General features: G+C 42.7%; 1 long non-coding RNA gene across 1 annotated transcript; it reads right to left on the reverse strand.

Annotated features, from left to right (window-relative positions):
• Positions 1–3574: 3574 nt before the first annotated feature.
• Positions 3575–10540, reverse strand: LOC120037168. Its single transcript, XR_005474773.1, has 4 exons — positions 10132–10540; positions 9560–9745; positions 6755–6861; positions 3575–3640 (listed from the first exon to the last, which is right to left on the reverse strand). It is a non-coding gene; the product is annotated as an uncharacterized LOC120037168 (long non-coding RNA).
• Between the last annotated feature and the right edge of the window lie 12010 nt (positions 10541–22550).

The raw sequence follows: 22550 nt of genomic DNA on the forward strand, positions 1-22550 counted from the left end.
CACTGTAAGGTCTACACCTGTTGTATTCAGCATTTCACTGAGGTCTACTACACCTGTTGTATTCAGCATTTCACTGTAAGGTCTACACCTGTTGTATTCAGCATTTCACTGAGGTCTACTACACCTGTTGTATTCAGCATTTCACTGTGAGGTCTACTACACCTGTTGTATTCAGCATTTCACTGTAAGGTCTACTACACCTGTTGTATTCAGCATTTCACTGTAAGGTCTACTACACCTGTTGTATTCAGCATTTCACTGTAAGGTCTACACCTGTTGTATTCAGCATTTCACTGTGAGGTCTACTACACCTGTTGTATTCAGCATTTCACTGTGATGTCTACTACACCTGTTGTATTCAGCATTTCACTGTGAGGTCTACTACACCTGTTGTATTCAGCATTTCACTGTGAGGTCTACCACACCTGTTGTATTCAGCATTTCACTGTGAGGTCTACTACACCTGTTGTATTCAGCATTTCACTGTGAGGTCTACTACACCTGTTGTATTCAGCATTTCACTGTGAGGTCTACTACACCTGTTGTATTCAGCATTTCACTGTGAGGTCTACTACACCTGTTGTATTCAGCATTTCACTGTAAGGTCTACTACACCTGTTGTATTCAGCATTTCACTGTAAGGTCTACTACACCTGTTGTATTCAGCATTTCACTGTAAGGTCTACTACACCTGTTGTATTCAGCATTTCACTGTAAGGTCTACTACACCTGTTGTATTCAGCATTTCACTGTAAGGTCTACTACACCTGTTGTATTTAGCATTTCACTGTGAGGTCTACTACACCTGTTGTATTCAGCATTTCACTGTGAGGTCTACTACACCTGTTGTATTCAGCATTTCACTGTGAGGTCTACTACACCTGTTGTATTCAGCATTTCACTGTAAGGTCTACACCTGTTGTATTCAGCATTTCACTGTAAGGTCTACACCTGTTGTATTCAGCATTTCACTGTAAGGTCTACACCTGTTGTATTCAGCATTTCACTGTGAGGTCTACTACACCTGTTGTATTCAGCATTTCACTGTAAGGTCTACTACACCTGTTGTATTCAGCATTTCACTGTGAGGTCTACTACACCTGTTGTATTCAGCATTTCACTGTGAGGTCTACTACACCTGTTGTATTCAGCATTTCACTGTGAGGTCTACTACACCTGTTGTATTCAGCATTTCAATGTAAGGTCTACACCTGTTGTATTCAGCATTTCACTGTGAGGTCTACACCTGTTGTATTCAGCATTTCACTGTAAGGTCTACACCTGTTGTATTCAGCATTTCACTGTAAGGTCTACACCTGTTGTATTCAGCATTTCACTGTGAGGTCTACACCTGTTGTATTCAGCATTTCACTGAAAGGTCTACACCTGTTGTATTCAGCATTTCACTGTAAGGTATACTACACCTGTTGTATTCAGCATTTCACTGTGAGGTCTACACCTGTTGTATTCAGCATTTCACTGTGAGGTCTACTACACCTGTTGTATTCAGCATTTCACTGTGAGGTCTACACCTGTTGTATTCAGCATTTCACTGTAAGGTCTACTACACCTGTTGTATTCAGCATTTCACCTTAAGGTCTACTACACCTGTTGTATTCAGCATTTCACTGTAAGGTCTACTACACCTGTTGTATTCAGCATTTCACTGTGAGGTCTACTACACCTGTTGTATTCAGCATTTCACTGTGAGGTCTACTACACCTGTTGTATTCAGCATTTCACTGTGAGGTCTACTACACCTGTTGTATTCAGCATTTCACTGTGAGGTCTACTACACCTGTTGTATTCAGCATTTCACTGTAAGGTCTACTACACCTGTTGTATTCAGCATTTCACTGTAAGGTCTACACCTGTTGTATTCAGCATTTCACTGTAAGGTCTACACCTGTTGTATTCAGCATTTCACTGTAAGGTCTACACCTGTTGTATTCAGCATTTCACTGTAAGGTCTACACCTGTTGTATTCAGCATTTCACTGTGAGGTCTACACCTGTTGTATTCAGCATTTCACTGTGAGGTCTACACCTGTTGTATTCAGCATTTCACTGTGAGGTCTACACCTGTTGTATTCAGCATTTCACTGTGAGGTCTACACCTGTTGTATTCAGCATTTCACTGTGAGGTCTACACCTGTTGTATTCAGCATTTCACTGTAAGGTCTACTACACCTGTTGTATTCAGCATTTCACTGTAAGGTCTACTACACCTGTTGTATTCAGCATTTCACTGTGAGGTCTACTACACCTGTTGTATTCAGCATTTCACTGTAAGGTCCACACCTGTTGTATTCAGCATTTCACTGTGAGGTCTACTACACCTGTTGTATTCGGCGCATGTGACAAACAACATTTGATTTGAGGTATGAGACAGACACACACACACACACACCTATCAACCACATGTACAACACACACACACACACAACTATCAACCACATGTACAACACACACACAACCCCACACACACCCATCAACCACATGTACAACACACACCTATCAACCACATGTACAACACACACACACACACCTATCAACCACATGTACAACACACACACACACACACACCTATCAACCACATGTACAACACACACACAACCCCACCTATGAAGCACAGAAAGATAAATGAAACCCAGAGGTGAACATCATCCCTCGACAAGCCTGTTCATTCAGACCCATAATTATCTCCTATTGTACCCATACTCTTACCATGACATAGTACCCATACTCTTACCATGACATAGTACCCATACTCTTACCATGACATAGTACCCATACTCTTACCATGACATAGTGCCCATACTCTTACCATGACATAGTGCCCATACTCTTACCATGACATAGTACCCATACTCTTACCATGACATAGTACCCATACTCTTACCATGACATAGTACCCATACTCTTACCATGACATAGTACCCATACTCTTACCATGACATAGTGCCCATACTCTTACCATGACATAGTGCCCATACTCTTACCATGACATAGTGCCCATACTCTTACCATGACATAGTGCCCATACTCTTACCATGACATAGTGCCCATACTCTTACCATGACATAGTGCCCATACTCTTACCATGACATAGTGCCCATACTCTTACCATGACATAGTGCCCATACTCTTACCATGACATAGTGCCCATACTCTTACCATGACATAGTGCCCATACTCTTACCATGACATAGTGCCCATACTCTTACCATGACATAGTGCCCATACTCTTACCATGACATAGTGCCCATACTCTTACCATGACATAGTGCCCATACTCTTACCATGACATAGTGCCCATACTCTTACCATGACATAGTGCCCATACTCTTACCATGACATAGTGCCCATACTCTTACCATGACATAGTGCCCATACTCTTACCATGACATAGTACCCATACTCTTACCATGACATAGTACCCATACTCTTACCATGACATAGTGCCCATACTCTTACCATGACATAGTACCCATACTCTTACCATGACATAGTACCCATACTCTTACCATGACATAGTGCCCATACTCTTACCATGACATAGTACCCATACGCTTACCATGACATAGTGGCGCTGCATCTCTGTCTTCTCATTGGACAGCTTGTCGTACTCCACCTTAAGACTTTAAACAGGGAGACAAGGTGTCAATTTACGTCTCTCTGGATCCCTCCCCAATGGCACCCTATTCCAATGGGCTCTGGTCCAAAGTAGTGCACTATATAGGGAATAGGGTTCCATTAAGGACGATCTGCTGTGCCGGCCTCTTCAATAAATCACTGTCAGTCAGTCTAGTTTGAAAACACTTTACCACATTGTTGCATTTGTCAACTTCAGCACGTTTGTTTTCCCTCTGAAACAGCGACGCCATTGAGCGGTCAAACACGAGGCTAATTAACTCTCTTGAAATGTAGATGAGTTTGCAAATAACGAGGTAGAGCCAGGTATATGAAGCCCTCTGTTCAAATCAGATCACATTCAGTGTCTGTAAGGGACATTTTTACCACAGTGAAGATTTTGGCTAGCAATTTAAACCATGTCCAGACTTCTCCATTTTGATATAGACTAGCATCTAAAATGAAATCAACAAACGTAGCGAATTCAGTTGGGATGACAGCAGAACTCTAAGCTGACCATTTTTTCAGGGAGCACGTGTGATATTGGGCCTGCATGGACCTGACTAGTTACCTGTGATATTGGGCCTGCATGGAACTGACTAGTTACCTGTGATATTGGGCCTGCATGGAACTGAATAGTTACCTGTGATATTGGGCCTGCATGGAACTGAATAGTTACCTGTGATATTGGGCCTGCATGGAACTGACTAGTTACCTGTGATATTGGGCCTGCATGGAACTGACTAGTTACCTGTGATATTGGGCCTGCATGGAACTGACTAGTTACCTGTGATATTGGGCCTGCATGGAACTGAATAGTTACCTGTGATATTGGGCCTGCATGGAACTGACTAGTTACCTGTGATATTGGGCCTGCATGGACCTGACTAGTTACCTGTGATATTGGGCCTGCATGGAACTGACTAGTTACCTGTGATATTGGGCCTGCATGGAACTGAATAGTTACCTGTGATATTGGGCCTGCATGGAACTGACTAGTTACCTGTGATATTGGGCCTGCATGGAACTGAATAGTTACCTGTGATATTGGGCCTGCATGGAACTGAATAGTTACCTGTGATATTGGGCCTGCATGGAACTGACTAGTTACCTGTGATATTGGGCCTGCATGGAACTGACTAGTTACCTGTGATATTGGGCCTGCATGGAACTGAATAGTTACCTGTGATATTGGGCCTGCATGGAACTAACTAGTTACCTGTGATATTGGGCCTGCATGGAACTAACTAGTTACCTGTGATATTGGGCCTGCATGGAACTGACTAGTTACCTGTGATATTGGGCCTGCATGGAACTGAATAGTTACCTGTGATATTGGGCCTGCATGGAACTGAATAGTTACCTGTGATATTGGGCCTGCATGGAACTAACTAGTTACCTGTGATATTGGGCCTGCATGGAACTAACTAGTTACCTGTGATATTGGGCCTGCATGGAACTAACTAGTTACCTGTGATATTGGGCCTGCATGGAACTAACTAGTTACCTGTGATATTGGGCCTGCATGGAACTGACTAGTTACCTGTGATATTGGGCCTGCATGGAACTGACTAGTTACCTGTGATATTGGGCCTGCATGGAACTGAATAGTTACCTGTGATATTGGGCCTGCATGAACTGACTAGTTACCTGTGATATTGGGCCTGCAGGAACTGACTAGTTACCTGTGATATTGGGCCTGCATGGAACTGAATAGTTACCTGTGATATTGGGCCTGCATGGAACTGAATAGTTACCTGTGATATTGGGCCTGCATGGAACTGACTAGTTACCTGTGATATTGGGCCTGCATGGAACTGAATAGTTACCTGTGATATTGGGCCTGCATGGAACTAACTAGTTACCTGTAATATTGGGCCTGCATGGAACTAACTAGTTACCTGTGATATTGGGCCTGCATGGAACTAACTAGTTACCTGTGATATTGGGCCTGCATGGAACTAACTAGTTACCTGTAATATTGGGCCTGCATGGAACTAACTAGTTACCTGTGATATTGGGCCTGCATGGAACTAACTAGTTACCTGTGATATTGGGCCTGCATGGAACTAACTAGTTACCTGTGATATTGGGCCTGCAGGAACTGAATAGTTACCTGTGATATTGGGCCTGCATGGAACTGACTAGCTACCTGTGATATTGGGCCTGCATGGAACTGAATAGTTACCTGTGATATTGGGTCTGCATGGAACTGAATAGTTACCTGTGATATTGGGCCTGCATGGAACTGAATAGTTACCTGTGATATTGGGCCTGCATGGAACTGAATAGTTACCTGTGATATTGGGCCTGCATGGAACTGACTAGTTACCTGTGATATTGGGCCTGCATGGAACTGAATAGTTACCTGTGATATTGGGCCTGCATGGAACTAACTAGTTACCTGTAATATTGGGCCTGCATGGAACTAACTAGTTACCTGTGATATTGGGCCTGCATGGAACTAACTAGTTACCTGTGATATTGGGCCTGCATGGAACTAACTAGTTACCTGTGATATTGGGCCTGCATGGAACTAACTAGTTACCTGTGATATTGGGCCTGCAGGAACTGAATAGTTACCTGTGATATTGGGCCTGCATGGAACTGACTAGCTACCTGTGATATTGGGCCTGCATGGAACTGAATAGTTACCTGTAATATTGGGCCTGCATGGAACTAACTAGTTACCTGTGATATTGGGCCTGCATGGAACTAACTAGTTACCTGTGATATTGGGCCTGCATGGAACTAACTAGTTACCTGTGATATTGGGCCTGCAGGAACTGAATAGTTACCTGTGATATTGGGCCTGCATGGAACTGACTAGCTACCTGTGATATTGGGCCTGCATGGAACTGAATAGTTACCTGTGATATTGGGCCTGCATGGAACTGACTAGCTACCTGTGATATTGGGCCTGCATGGAACTGAATAGTTACCTGTGATATTGGGCCTGCATGGAACTGAATAGTTACCTGTGATATTGGGCCTGCATGGAACTGAATAGTTACCTGTGATATTGGGCCTGCATGGAACTGAATAGTTACCTGTGATATTGGGCCTGCATGGAACTGAATAGTTACCTGTGATATTGGGCCTGCATGGAACTGAATAGTTACCTGTGATATTGGGCCTGCAGGAACTGAAACTCGTCTTTGATCCTGTCGCAGGACTCCGCTACGGTGAACTTGAACCCAGGCTGACTCGGCTGACCATGTCCAGGTGCCTGAAACAACAAGGCGGAAACATCACATCGTCAGATGAGAGCATTACAAAGATATATATACCTATCTCAGCTCATCATTAGGACAGGACATACATATATATATATATATACACTGCTCAAAAAAATAAGGGGAACACTTAAACAACACAATGTAACTCCAAGTCAATCACACTTCTGTGAAATCAAACAGTCCACTTAGGAAGCAACACTGATTGACAATAAATTTCACATGCTGTTGTGCAAATGGAATAGACAACAGGTGGAAATTATAGGCAATTAGCAAGACACCCCCAATAAAGGAGTGGTTCTGCAGGTGGTGACCACAGACCACTTCTCAGTTCCTATGCTTCCTGGCTGACGTTTTGGTCACTTTTGAATGCTGGCGGTGCTTTCACTCTAGTGGTAGCATGAGACGGAGTCTACAACCCACACAAGTGGCTCAGGTAGTGCAGCTCATCCAGGATGGCACATCAATGCGAGCTGTGGCAAGAAGGTTTGCTGTGTCTGTCAGCGTAGTGTCCAGAGCATGGAGGCGCTACCAGGAGACAGGCCAGTACATCAGGAGACGTGGAGGAGGCCGTAGGAGGGCAACAACCCAGCAGCAGGACCGCTACCTCCGCCTTTGTGCAAGGAGGAGCACTGCCAGAGCCCTGCAAAATGACCTCCAGCAGGCCACAAATGTGCATGTGTCTGCTCAAACGGTCAGAAACAGGCTCCATGAGGGTGGTATGAGGGCCCGACGTCCACAGGTGGGGGTTGTGCTTACAGCCCAACACCGTGCAGGACGTTTGGCATTTGCCAGAGAACACCAAGATTGGCAAATTCGCCACCGGCGCCCTGTGCTCTTCACAGATGAAAGCAGGTTCACACTGAGCACATGTGACAGACGTGACAGAGTCTGGAGACGCCGTGGAGAACGTTCTGCTGCCTGCAACATCCTCCAGCATGACCGGTTTGGCGGTGGGTCAGTCATGGTGTGGGGTGCCATTTCTTTGGGGGGCCGCACAGCCCTCCATGTGCTTGCCGAGATGAGATCCTCAGACCCCTTGTGAGACCATATGCTGGTGCGGTTGGCCCTGGGTTCCTCCTAATGCAAGACCTCATGTGGCTGGAGTGTGTCAGCAGTTCCTGCAAGAGGAAGGCATTGATGCTATGGACTGGCCCGCCCGTTCCCCAGACCTGAATCGAATTGAGCACATCTGGGACATCATGTCTCGCTCCATCCACCAACGCCACGTTGCACCACAGACTGTCCAGGAGTTGGCGGATGCTTTAGTCCAGGTCTGGGAGGAGATCCCTCAGGAGACCATCCGCCACCTCATCAGGAGCATGCCCAGGCGTTGTAGGGAGGTCATACAGGCACGTAGAGGCCACACACACTACTGAGCCTCATTTTGACTTGTTTTAAGGACATTACATCAAAGTTGGATCAGCCTGTAGTGTGGTTTTCCACGTTAACTTTGAGTGTGACTCCAAATCCAGACCTCCATGGGTTGATAAATTTGATTTCCATTGATAATTTGTGTGATTTTGTTGTCAGCACATTCAACTATGTAAAGAAAAAAGTATTTAATAAGAATATTTAATTCATTCAGATCTAGGATGTGTTATTTTAGTGTTCTCTTTATTTTTTTGAGCAGTGTATATCTCAGCCCATCACTAGGACAGGACATGTGTGTGTATATATATATATATATACACACACACACACACACACACACACACACATCTCAGCTCATCATTAGGACAGGACATGTGTATATATATACTGATCCTAGATCTGGGACAGTGCTCATAGTGTCTCAGATCTAGTATCAGGCCCCCCCCCCCCCCCCAGTCCGTGTAATAGAATTCATAATGAAAGGCAGAACTGATCCTAGATCTGGGACAGTGCTCATAGTGTCTCAGATCTAGTATCAGCCCCCCCCAGTCCATGTAATAGAATTCTTAATGAAAGGCAAAACTGATCCTAGATCTGGGACAGTGCTCATAGTGTCTCAGATCTAGTATCAGCCCCCCCCCCCCAGTCCATGTAATAGAATTCTTAATGAAAGGCAAAACTGATCCTAGACCTGGACTTCTACTCTGAAACACTATGTGAACACAGGATTTCATTCATAGATCTAGCTATTATTGTGTTCCAGATTATAATGAGTGTTTGTGTACGGGTCCATCTGCAGTAGCTAACAGTAGCGTTCTGACAAAAGGAGGGAGTGAGATTTTTTTACAACCAGCTCCAGACGTGCAGCCCTTGTAAAATGCTGAGCATAAACACCATCACATTCACAGCGCTTTACTTCGCACGGATGGATGGGCTGACAGTGCCACAGAAGAGAGGGGTTTGGTCTAAAAACACTTTTTTTCCCTTCTTTTTTACCTTTGAAATTCAAAGCAGATGTCACTTTTTTATGTGGGTATATAGCATGTAAACAATCATCTCTCCAACATCAAATCATTAGACACACACAAATGTGACTTCTGCTATGAGTATGATAGCTAATATTGTTGTTAATGTAGCTAGCTACAGTATTATATTTCAGTCAATTCAGTTCAAGGCAACATTATGGTGAAAAATCTTTTGAAAGCCAGATAGCTAGAACAGGACTCAATTGTTGCAGGACTCTCCGTGCAAACAAAAAAAATGCAATTCTGTGTTCAGAGAAGGATAAAACATTACAAAAAAGAGGCAACAACATACCGGATGTCGGCCCTGCGGATACATCTTGAAATGTATCCTTTGTTTATTTGTGGGTGAAGCGAGAGCTTCGGGTACTCTGGTGATGAGACGGTCAGTGTCTGGCTGGTCTCTGCTCCTCTCACAACAACAGTCTGTGGGGGGGGTTAGAGAACTCCTCAAAATCCTTCGTTGAAGACGCGATTTAATCTGTTGGTTGAAAACAGGAGAAGGAAGATTTTTCAGCCCAAATTGGCTGATAAAAATCGTTGGGCAAAAACTGTCATAGGCTAAAGAAAATGTATTACAAAAGGTGGACAACAAAATATACATGATCATCATTAACTAGCTAACATGAGATAGTTCCACATTTTCACACCAGCAGCAGTGTGTCCAATCTAACCACGGTGTGGCTGTAAATTCCACTTTCCCAACTTGATATAGCAGCGACGGCTAGCTTAAACGGTAAGTAACCTGTTTAGCTAGCCAACGCTAGCTAGTTTGCCCAGCGCTAGCCTAGCCACACATGTTAACGTGAAGCTAGCTAAGTTACCTAACTACGTACTCTGTCTTGACTTTATTTGTCATTCTCCTACCTGTGTGTTTAGTACTCAGATGATTTGATGTCAAAAGTACGGATATTTAGCTACACAAATCCGCTTTTAAATCCGTCCAAGGGTGTCTGGATGGCGAGAAGGTTCTTGATCAACGCAGACCACACCAGTCATCTTCTCTCGGCGAACCCCGCTTCTCGAGAAGGACTAGCTAGCCAACGAATTTGGTCTGGTTCAAGACGAAACGGTTTCTCTAGCTTACTTACTGTACTTGAGCCGTTTTGTTTTGATAAAAGATGGCTGCTTTAATAATCCCAAGGTAATGTTCTCAAGTACGTCTTCCCCGAATTTGAAGAGTTTTGAAAATGTTTAAAAGCGTAGCTAACATGGTAACAGTTACACCTTCGACAATGTCACATATCGCAGTTTATCCACAGCTAGCTTTTCCCCCGGTCGCTGCCACACACAGGCAGTCTACAGCACTAGGGCTGAAACGGCCGTGAAAGCGCGCCTCTGTCTGTCCAATCAGATTTGCTCTGAAGGAGTGTACGGTTGCTCAGGGACCTATCAGAGAACGATGTCCCCACGTGGGGGCATCGGTTCCACTTGAGCGTTCGTTTTGTGACGCGATCTTTTATCTCGTCAGAGGAGTCGGTTCAAATCAAAGTGACGTAGGATAAGGACAACCTCGGAGGGATTTACAAGCGGATAGCCATAACACTGCTTAATAGTTCATTAATGGTTACCCGGACTATCTGCACCAACGCTATATTGCACAGACTATGCATGAGGGCTATATATATCACGAAGCTATGTACACACACACATTCACATATACTACTACACACACAAAGACATAACACAGACACAGCATACCAACAACACAAACACACACATCCACACACATATGCGTACTGACACAACACAAACACACACACACTTTTACACTCATCATATGCTGCTGCTACTCTGTAATTAATTTTACTCTTATTATTATCTATCCTGATGCCTAGTCACTTTACCCTGCCTCCATGTACATATCTACCTCCAGTACCTTATTATTATCTATCCTGATGCCTAGTCACTTTACCCTGCCTTCATGTACATACCTACCTCTAATACCTTATTATTATCTATCCTGATGCCTAGTCACTTTACCCTGCCTTCATGTACATATCTACCTCAAATACCTTATTATTATCTATCCTGATGCCTAGTCACTTTACCCTGCCTTCATGTACATATCTACCTCAAATACCTTAGTATTATCTATCCCGATGCCTAGTCGCTTTACCCTGCCTTCATGTACATATCTACCTCAAATACCTTATTATTATCTATCCTGATGCCTAGTCGCTTTACCCTGCCTTCATGTACATATCTACCTCAAATACCTTATTATTATCTATCCTGATGCCTAGTCACTTTACCCTGCCTTCATGTACATATCTACCTCAAATACCTTAGTATTATCTATCCCGATGCCTAGTCGCTTTACCCTGCCTTCATGTACATATCTACCTCAAATACCTTATTATTATCTATCCTGATGTCTAGTCACTTTACCCTGCCTTCATGTACATATCTACCTCAAATACCTTATTATTATCTATCCTGATGCCTAGTCGCTTTACCCTGCCTTCATGTACATATCTACCTCAAATACCTTATTATTATCTATCCTGATGCCTAGTCACTTTACCCTGCCTTCATGTGCATATCTACCTCAAATACCTCGTACCTCTGCACAATGATCTGGTACTGGTACTTCCTGTATATAGCTCCACATTGATCTGGTACTCCCTGTATATAGCTCCACATTGATCTGGTACTCCCTGTATATAGCTCCACATTGATCTGGTACTGGTACTCCCTGTATATAGCTCCACATTGATCTGGTACTGGTACTTCCTGTATGTCACTCCACATTGATCTGGTACTTCCTGTATATAGCTCCACATTCATCTGGTACTGGTACTTCCTGTATATAACTCCACATTATTGTGTATTTTATTTCTCTTTTGCTACTATCAATCTTTGTATCATTACTTTTTAACTCTGCATCGTTGGGAAGGGTTCCTGAAAAAGCATTTCACGGTTAAGTCTACACCCGTTGCATTCAGCACATGTAACAAATAAAATGTTCTTTTCACCGTTTCCCTCATGTCACGTGAAGAAATCGCTGGCCGGTGCAGTCAAATGGAACGCACCTAATGATATCTGACGTCATCCTTTTCACCCTAGCCTACATTTTTTGTCGACATTATTGTAACTACGAGAATATTAAGTCAACATACTTTACTCTGCATATTCTATAGATGTGCTTAGTGTATTTTTATTTGCAAGCATTTTTTGAATTTGCGATATGCCAAAGGCCTACATTTAAAATATTGTGCTCTCCGTTCAGAACAAACAGTTCGGCTGCGCGTGCTCGTTGCCTGGGTACGGTCTGAAAGGAGTGGAACGAGAGGCTATCCTGCCGCTGCTGCGAAGTGCGAACTATGTCCTTTGATGCATATAATAATAGTACATGGGCGGGTAAATGGGTAACATCATGTGGGTAACATTATGCAGGCGTTGTCTCATCGTGATCATTGAACCATTCATGAATTCCTATTACATTCCGTCTAGCTACAAACCCTGAATACGTAATTAGCCGTATAGGTTATATAGAAAATAATGCCTAGCCACAATGGGTTCCCGAACTTTTTCGGTTACTGAACCACCACCTGAATGTTGCTCAGCCAGGAGTACCCCTGAAGTACCTCTTTCATGTGCATTTTACTAGTAAGCCTATGGTCTCATGAGTCCTCTCAATTACCCCCTGTGGATGGGCCAAGTAACCCCTGTTTGAGAACTATAGGGTTATTATATTGCTGTTTACTAAATTGCACAGCATCTTTAACAACATATAGATCAGAGTGTACATATAAACATCTGGATGTTGCTGAGCTCGGGATGATTGTTCAGGATCTGATCTGCGTGAACGACATTTATTAACAAGCTTTCGCATGCCTGAGCTCGCGCAGAGCTCCACAGCTACAGCGGCTCTGTACCCACGTGGGTTCCCTTCACAAACTTTACAAGCTCCTCGTCCAATCGCCGCGCAGCACTCTTACTCGCTCGCCTGCTATTGGTCGGGTTGTTTCATGCTTGTTTACCCAAGAGCTAGGCTGTCAATCAAGGCCACGCGGGGGGGGGGGGGGGGGGGGGTGTCAAAGCACTAACAAAATGTCTGCTCCTCGGTCCGGGGGTACCGCTCTGGCGGTGAATAGTGGGGGCTGGCCCCGGGAATGGATGCTTCATTAATTATCTTCGAATCTCTTTCCTCTCCAGTTGAAACAATCTGTTCTGTTAGCACCACGTGGGTAATGAGAGTTTCGGATTAAACAAAAGGAAACGCATGAAGACACTTAGTAACAAGCTGAAGTGGTGTTTGTTGTTATCTACAAAGAATTCATTAATTAAATGATCAAACATGATGGGAATGAAATCAACATATTCTGTTCATGTCACCTTACTAGTGACAACTGGAATATGATTTAGTGTCACAAACAGTCTAATGAGCAACAGAATAATTCAGGTGTGAATAGTACCAGTTGGAATATGCATAGAGGATGTATGTAAAGAGTATGTATAAGTAATATGTATTCAGTTGATAGGCTATGTTTACATAATGTAATGTATATGAAAAGGTAATGAATTCATTGTAAAGTATTGTGGTAACGCTGTCCTTCCACCATCACTAAACACACTTCTACATATTATCAGGCCTTTTCAAATCAAACTTTGATTTGATTTCAAACACAAACTATCAAAATTACAGTTTGAATCTCTCGCTATGTATACAGTATATATATGATCAAGCATAATGTGGCTTTGCTGGTATTTGTGGTGTAGGTTAGAAAGGACACAGTGAAACACATTAAGATATGAGACATATGACTTAACACAATTGCCTAAATTTGATTTGATTTGATTTGATCCTCACCAACAAGCAAAGGGATGTAGAATATGTTATTTCAGAAGGGATGTGGGATATGTTATTTCAGAAGGGATGTGGAATATGTTATTTCAGAAGGGATGTGGAATATGTTATTTCAGAAGGGCTGTGGAATATGTTATTTCAGAAGGGATGTGGGATATGTTATTTCAGAAGGGATGTGGAATATGTTATTTCAGAAGGGATGTGGAATATGTTATTTCAGAAGGGATGTGGAATATGTTATTTCAGAAGGGATGTGGGATATGTTATTTCAGAAGGGATGTAGGATATGTTATTTCAGAAGGGATGTAGAATATGTTATTTCAGAAGGGATGTGGAATATGTTATTTCAGAAGGGATGTGGGATATGTTATTTCAGAAGGGATGTGGGATATGTTATTTCAGAAGGGATGTGGAATATGTTATTTCAGAAGGGATGTGGGATATGTTATTTCAGAAGGGATGTGGAATATGTTATTTCAGAAGGGATGTAGAATATGTTATTTCAGAAGGGATGTAGGATATGTTATTTCAGAAGGGATGTGGAATATGTTATTTCAGAAGGGATGTGGAATATGTTATTTCAGAAGGGATGTGGGATATGTTATTTCAGAAGGGATGTGGGATATGTTATTTCAGAAGGGCTGTAGAATATGTTATTTCAGAAGGGATGTGGGATATGTTATTTCAGAAGGGATGTAGGATATGTTATTTCAGAAGGGATGTGGGATATGTTATTTCAGAAGGGATGTGGAATATGTTATTTCAGAAGGGATGTGGGATATGTTATTTCAGAAGGGATGTGGAATATGTTATTTCAGAAGGGATGTAGAATATGTTATTTCAGAAGGGATGTAGAATATGTTATTTCAGAAGGGATGTAGAATATGTTATTTCAAAAGGGATGTGGGATATGTTATTTCAGAAGGGATGTAGAATATGTTATTTCAGAAGGGATGTGGGATATGTTATTTCAGAAGGGATGTGGGATATGTTATTTCAGAAGGGATGTAGAATATGTTATTTCAGAAGGGATGTAGAATATGTTATTTCAGAAGGGATGTGGGATATGTTATTTCAGAAGGGATGTGGGATATGTTATTTCAGAAGGGATGTAGAATATGTTATTTCAGAAGGGATGTGGGATATGTTATTTCAGAAGGGATGTAGAATATGTTATTTCAGAAGGGATGTAGAATATGTTATTTCAGAAGGGATGTGGGATATGTTATTTCAGAAGGGATGTGGGATATGTTATTTCAGAAGGGATGTGGAATATGTTATTTCAGAAGGGATGTGGGATATGTTATTTCAGAAGGGATGTGGAATATGTTATTTCAGAAGGGATGTGGGATATGTTATTTCAGAAGGGATGTGGAATATGTTATTTCAGAAGGGATGTGGAATATGTTATTTCAGAAGGGATGTGGGATATGTTATTTCAGAAGGGATGTGGAATATGTTATTTCAGAAGGGATGTGGGATATGTTATTTCAGAAGGGATGTGGAATATGTTATTTCAGAAGGGATGTAGAATATGTTATTTCAGAAGGGATGTAGGATATGTTATTTCAGAAGGGATGTGGAATATGTTATTTCAGAAGGGATGTGGAATATGTTATTTCAGAAGGGATGTGGGATATGTTATTTCAGAAGGGATGTGGGATATGTTATTTCAGAAGGGCTGTAGAATATGTTATTTCAGAAGGGATGTGGGATATGTTATTTCAGAAGGGATGTAGGATATGTTATTTCAGAAGGGATGTGGAATATGTTATTTCAGAAGGGATGTGGAATATGTTATTTCAGAAGGGATGTAGAATATGTTATTTCAGAAGGGATGTAGAATATGTTATTTCAGAAGGGATGTGGAATATGTTATTTCAGAAGGGATGTGGGATATGTTATTTCAGAAGGGATGTGGGATATGTTATTTCAGAAGGGATGTGGGATATGTTATTTCAGAAGGGATGTGGGATATGTTATTTCAGAAGGGATGTAGGATATGTTATTTCAGAAGGGATGTGGAATATGTTATTTCAGAAGGGATGTGGAATATGTTATTTTCAGAAGGGATGTGGGATATGTTATTTTCAGAAGGGATGTGGAATATGTTATTTTCAGAAGGGATGTGGGATATGTTATTTTCAGAAGGGATGTGGAATATGTTATTTTCAGAAGGGATGTGGAATATTTGTGTTATTTCCAAGGCAGAGAGAAGAAGAACTGACCTGTGAGAAACTCGAGCAGTATTGTACACAGGCTAATCTTTCACAGGCTACCACCCACATACCTTTCAATAGAGAGTGATCTTAGGAGGAAGTCCACTGTGCTCAGCACTAACATAAATAACATGAGAATGTCCACTTCTGCTAAGCTTCTCAGTAAAGAAATACAATCAAGTAAGCCATCCCTGAAGAAAAGTGCTCAAAATAGCCCACTTTTACATTATGTGGCTTAAGAAACAAGGTGCATGAAATCAATAACTTGCTTGTAACAGATGACATTCATATTCTGACTATCTCTGAAACACTCTTAGATAAAACCTTTGATACAGTATACAATACAGGGTTATAACATCGAAAGAAAATATAGAAATGCCAATGGTGGAGGTGTTGCTGTTTATATTCAGAACCACATTCCTGTAAAGCTTAGAGAGGATCTCATGTTAAATACTGTTGAAGTAATATGGCTACAGGTTCATTTGCCTCACCTAAAGCCCATTCTGGTGGGAAACTGCTATAGACCACCAAGTGCTAACAGTCGGTATCTGTATAATGTGTGTGAAATGCTTGATAATGTATGTGATTTGAACAGAGAGGTATGTGTTCTGGGTGATTTATGTATTGACTGGCTTTAATCAAGCTTCCCACTCAAGAAAAAGCTTCAAACTGTAACCAGTGCCTGGAACCTGGTTCAGGTTATCAGTCAACCTACCAGGGTATTTACAAACAGCACAGGAGTTAAATCATCAACATGTATTGATCACATCTTTACTAACGCTGCAGAAATGAGCTTGAAAGCAGTATCCAAATCCATAGGATGTAGTGATCACAATATAGTAGCCATATCTAGGAAAACCAAAGTTACAAATGCTGGGCCTAATATAGTGTATAAGAGGTCATACAATACGTTTTGTAGTGATTCCTATGTTGTTGATGTAAAGAATATTTGTTGGTCCGAGGTGTGTAATGAGGAGCAACCAGACGTTGCACTTGACACATTTATTAAATAGCTTATTCCCAGGTTCCAATAGACATGAACCCATTAAGAAAATGACTGTAAAAACTGTTTAATCCCCTGTGGATTGATGAGGAATTGAAAAAAATGGAGTTGAGAGTGATGAGGCAAAAGGAATGGCAAGTAAGTCTGGCTACACAAACAAATTGGCAAACGTATTGCAAATTGGGGAAATCATGTGACCTAAACTGAATAGAAAAGAAGAAGAAACTACACTATGAAACAAAGATAAAAGGCGTACAGAATGATATTAAAACGCTGTTTGAGCACCTTAAATGACATTTTGGGAAAAAAGGCAAACTCAGCTCCATCATTCACTGAATCAAATCAAATCAAATGTATTTATATAGCCCTTCGTACATCAGCTGATATCTCAAAGTGCTGTACAGAAACCCAGCCTAAAACCCCCAAACAGCAAGCAATGCAGGTGTAGAAGCACGGTGGCTAGGAAAAACTCCCATGATTCATTGAATCAGATGGTTCATTCATCACAAAAAGAGAGTGTGGAAGAGGTGAAAAAATTATTGTTGTCTGTCAACAATGACAAGCCACCATGGTTTGACAACTGGGATGGAAAATTACTGAGAATAATAGCGGACGATATTTTCCACATTTTCAATGTAAGCCTACTAGCAAGTGTGTGCCCTCAGGCCTGGAGGGAAACAATAGTTATTCTGCTACCTAAGAATAGTAAAGCCCCCTTTACTGGCTCAAATAGCCGACCAATCAGCCTGTTACCAACCCTAAGTAAAAATTTTGAAAAAATTGTGTTTGACCAGATACAATGCTATTTTACAGTAAACAAATTGACAACAGACTTGCAGCATGCTTATAGAGAAGGACATTCAACAAGCACAGCACTTACACAAATGACTGATGATTGGCTGAGAGAAATGAATGCTTAAAAAGATTGTGGGGGCTGTTTTGTTAGACTTCAGTGCAGCTTTTGACATTATTGATCATAGCCTGGAGCTGGAAAAATGTATGTGTTATGGCTTTACACCCCCTGCTATAATGTGGATAAAGAGTTACCTGTCTAACAGAACACAGAGGGTGTTCTTTAATGGAAGCCTCTCCAACATAATCCAGGTAGAATCAGGAATTCCCCAGGGCAGCTGTCTAGGACCCTTACTTTTTACAATCTTTACTAACGTCATGCCACTGGCTTTGAGTAAAGCCAGTGTGTCTATGTATGTGGATGACTCAATACTACACATGTCAGCTACTGAAATGACTGCAACACTTAACAAAGAGTAGCAGTTAGTTTCAGAGTGGGTGGCAAGGAATATGTTAGTCCTAAATATTTCCAAAACTAAAAGCATTGTATTTGGGACAAATTATTCACTAAACCCTTAACCTCAACTACATCTTATAATAAATGTGGAAATTTAGCAAGTTGAGGTGACTAATTGTGAACTGTCATTGTCAAAACATATTGACAGTCTGTCCATAATAAAGCGCAACTCTGCATTCTTAACAACACTATCAACAAGGCAAGTCCTACAGGCCCTAGTTTAGTCACACCTGGACTACTGTTCAGTCGTGTGGTCAGGTGCCACAAAGAGACACTTAAGAAAATTGCAATTGGTTCAGAACAGGGCAGCACGGCTGGCCCTTGGATGTACACAGAGAGCTAATATTAATAATATGCATGTCAATCTCTCCTGACTCAAAGTGGAGGAGAGATTGACTTCATCACTACTTGTGTTTGTGAGAGGTGTTGACATGTTGAATGCACTGAGCTGTCTGTTTGAACTACTGGCGCACAGCTCAGACACCCATGCATACCCCACAAGACATGCCACCAGAGGTCTCTTCACAGTCCTCAAGTCCAGAACAGACTATGGGAAGCACACAGTACTACATAGAGCCATGACTACATGGAACTCTATTCCACATCAGGTAACTGATGCAGTAGGAGAATCAGATTTAAATAACAGATAAAAATACACCTTATGGAACAGCGGGAACTGTGAAGCAACACAAACAAAGCCACAGACACATGATAACATACGCACTATACACACACGTACACATTGATTTTGTACTGTGGATATGTGGTAGTGGTGGAGTGGGGGCCCGAGGGCACACAGTGTGTTGTAAAATCTGTGAGTGTGTTTTTAAAATTATTTAAGCTGCCTTGATTTTGCTGGAACCCAGGAAGAACAGGAACTAATGGGGATCCATAATAAACCCCAGGAAGAGTAGCTGTTGCCTTGGCAGGAACTAATGGGGATCCATAATAAACCACAGGAAGAGTAGCTGCTGCCTTGGTAGGAACTAATGGGGATCCATAATAAACCCCAGGAAGAGTAGCTGCTGCCTTGGCAACAGGAACTAATGGGGATCCATAATAAACCCAAGGAAGAGTAGCTGCTGCCTTGGCAGGAACTAATGGGGATCCATAATAAACCCCAGGGAGAGTAGCTGTTGCCTTGGCAGGAACTAACGGGGATCCATAATAAACCCCAGGAAGAGTAGCTGCTGCCTTGGCAGGAACTAACGGGGATCCATAATAAACCCCAGGAAGAGTAGCTGCTGCCTTAGCAGGAACTAACGGGGATCCATAATAAACCCCAGGAAGAGTAGCTGCTGCCTTGGCAGGAACTAATGGGGATCCATAATAATCCCCAGGAAGAGTAGCTGCTGCCTTGGCAGGAACTAACGGGGATCCATAATAATCCCCAGGAAGAGTAGCTGCTGCCTTGGCAGGAACTAACGAGGATCCATAATAAACCCCAGGAAGAGTAGCTGCTGCCTTGGCAGGAACTAACGGGGATCCATAATAAACCCAGGAAGAGTAGCTGCTGCCTTGGCAGGAACTAATGGGGATCCATAATAAACCCCAGGAAGAGTAGCTGCTGCCTTGGCAGGAACTAATGGGGATCCATAATAAATACAAATACAAAACCATCTTTGATTAAATGTGACAATAGGCCTGAGCCTAACCTTGCCCAGGGAGGGAGATCAGGGCGGCAGGTAGTCTATTGGTTAGAGCGTTGGGCCGGTAACTGAAAGGTTGCTTGATCAAATCCCCAGCCTCCGCCACAGCCCCTCCCCCAACACCAGCCTCCACCTGCAGCTACAGCCCCTCCCCCAGCACCAGCCTCCACCTGCAGCCACAGCCCCTCCCCCAACACCAGCCTCTACCTGCAGCCACAGCCCCTCACCCAACACCAGCCTCCACCTGCAGCCACAGCCCCTCCCCCAACACCAGCCTCCACCTGCAGCCACAGCCCCTCCCCCAACACCAGCCTCCACCTGCAGCTACAGCCCCTCCCCCAGCACCAGCCTCCACCTGCAGCCACAGTCCCTCCCCCAACACCAGCCTCCACCTGCAGCCACAGTCCCTCCCCCAACACCAGCCTCCACCTGCAGCCACAGTCCCTCCCCCAACACCAGCCTCCACCTGCAGCCACAGCCCCTCCCCCAACACCAGCCTCCACCTGCAGCCACAGCCCCTCCCCCAACACCAGCCTCCACCTGCAGCCACAGTCCCTCCCCCAACACCAGCCTCCACCTGCAGCCACAGTCCCTCCCCTGCCTTCACCCCCCCCCCCCCAGCTTCCACCCCGAAGCCACAGTGAGACGTCCAGCCCCGTCCTCTCTCTTTATGGGTATACAGCAGCAATAACAAGGCATAAATCAATGATATGTTGCAACAGTTTATTATGAGCTGATTTTGGTGGTGTCCTATTTGCAGATTTACTGCAGTGGTTGGGTCATTAGTGTGACTGATAGTTAATAAATGACTGGGGTAGTTTCCCCACTCTTTGCTGGTCATGAGGCAGAACATGAGGACCCTGTGTCTGAATGGGTGGGTGGGTTATAGACTCACACATAAACAGTGCAGGGCTGCCAGTGTGTTAGCCCCGTCCTTTCAGCGAGCTGCAAGCCACTTCCAGTAGGTGTAATTTGTGACACTCTCCCCCTCTTAGTTTCCCTCTCTCACGCCCTTCACGGTAATAATCAGGGAGTAAAGTTTACGCTCCTCTCTGGCTTCAAATCAAATCAAAGTTTATTTGTCACGTGCGCCGAATACAACAGGTCCTAGACCTTACAGGGAAATGCTTACTTACAAGCCCTTAACCAACAGTGCAATGTTTAAGTAAAAAATAGGTATTATGTGAACAATAGATTAGTAAAGAAAGAAATACAACAGTAAAAAGACAGTGAAAAATAACAGTAGAGAGGCTATATACAGTAGAGAGGCTATATACAGTAGACAGGCTATATACAGTAGAGAGGCTATATACAGTAGAGAGGCTATATACAGTAGAGAGGCTATATACAGTAGAGAGGCTATATACAGTAGAGGCTATATACAGTAGAGAGGCTATATACAGTAGAGAGGCTATATACAGTAGAGAGGCTATATACAGTAGAGAGGCTGTATACAGTAGTGAGGCTATATACAGTAGAGAGGCTATATACAGTAGAGAGGCTATATACAGTAGAGAGGCTATATACAGTAGAGAGGCTATATACAGTAGAGAGGCTCTATACAGTAGAGAGGCTATATACAGTAGAGAGGCTATATACAGTAGAGAGGCTATATACAGTAGAGAGGCTATATACAGTAGAGAGGCTATATACAGTAGAGAGACTATATACAGTAGAGAGGCTATATACAGTAGAGAGGCTATATACAGTAGAGAGGCTATATACAGTAGAGAGGCTATATACAGTAGACAGGCTATATACAGTAGACAGGCTATATACAGTAGAGAGGCTATATACAGTAGAGGGGCTATATACAGTAGAGAGGCTATATACAGTAGAGAGGCTATATACAGTAGAGAGGCTATATACAGTAGAGAGGCTATATACAGTAGAGAGGTTATATACAGTAGAGAGGCTATATACAGTAGAGAGGCTACATACAGTAGAGAGGCTATATACAGTAGAGAGGCTACATACAGTAGAGAGGCTATATACAGTAGTGAGGCTATATACAGTAGAGAGGCTATATACAGTAGAGAGGCTATATACAGTAGAGAGGCTACATACAGTAGAGAGGCTATATACAGTAGAGAGGCTATATACAGTAGAGAGACTATATACAGTAGAGAGGCTATATACAGTAGTGAGGCTATATACAGTAGAGAGGCTATATACAGTAGAGAGGCTATATACAGTAGAGAGGCTATATACAGTAGAGAGGCTATATACAGTAGAGAGGCTATATACAGTAGAGAGGTTATATACAGTAGTGAGGCTATATACAGTAGAGAGG

The sequence above is a fragment of the Salvelinus namaycush genome, unplaced genomic scaffold (genome assembly GCF_016432855.1).
Source record: "Salvelinus namaycush isolate Seneca unplaced genomic scaffold, SaNama_1.0 Scaffold1599, whole genome shotgun sequence".
In the NCBI taxonomy this organism is placed as follows: Eukaryota; Metazoa; Chordata; class Actinopteri; order Salmoniformes; family Salmonidae; genus Salvelinus; species Salvelinus namaycush.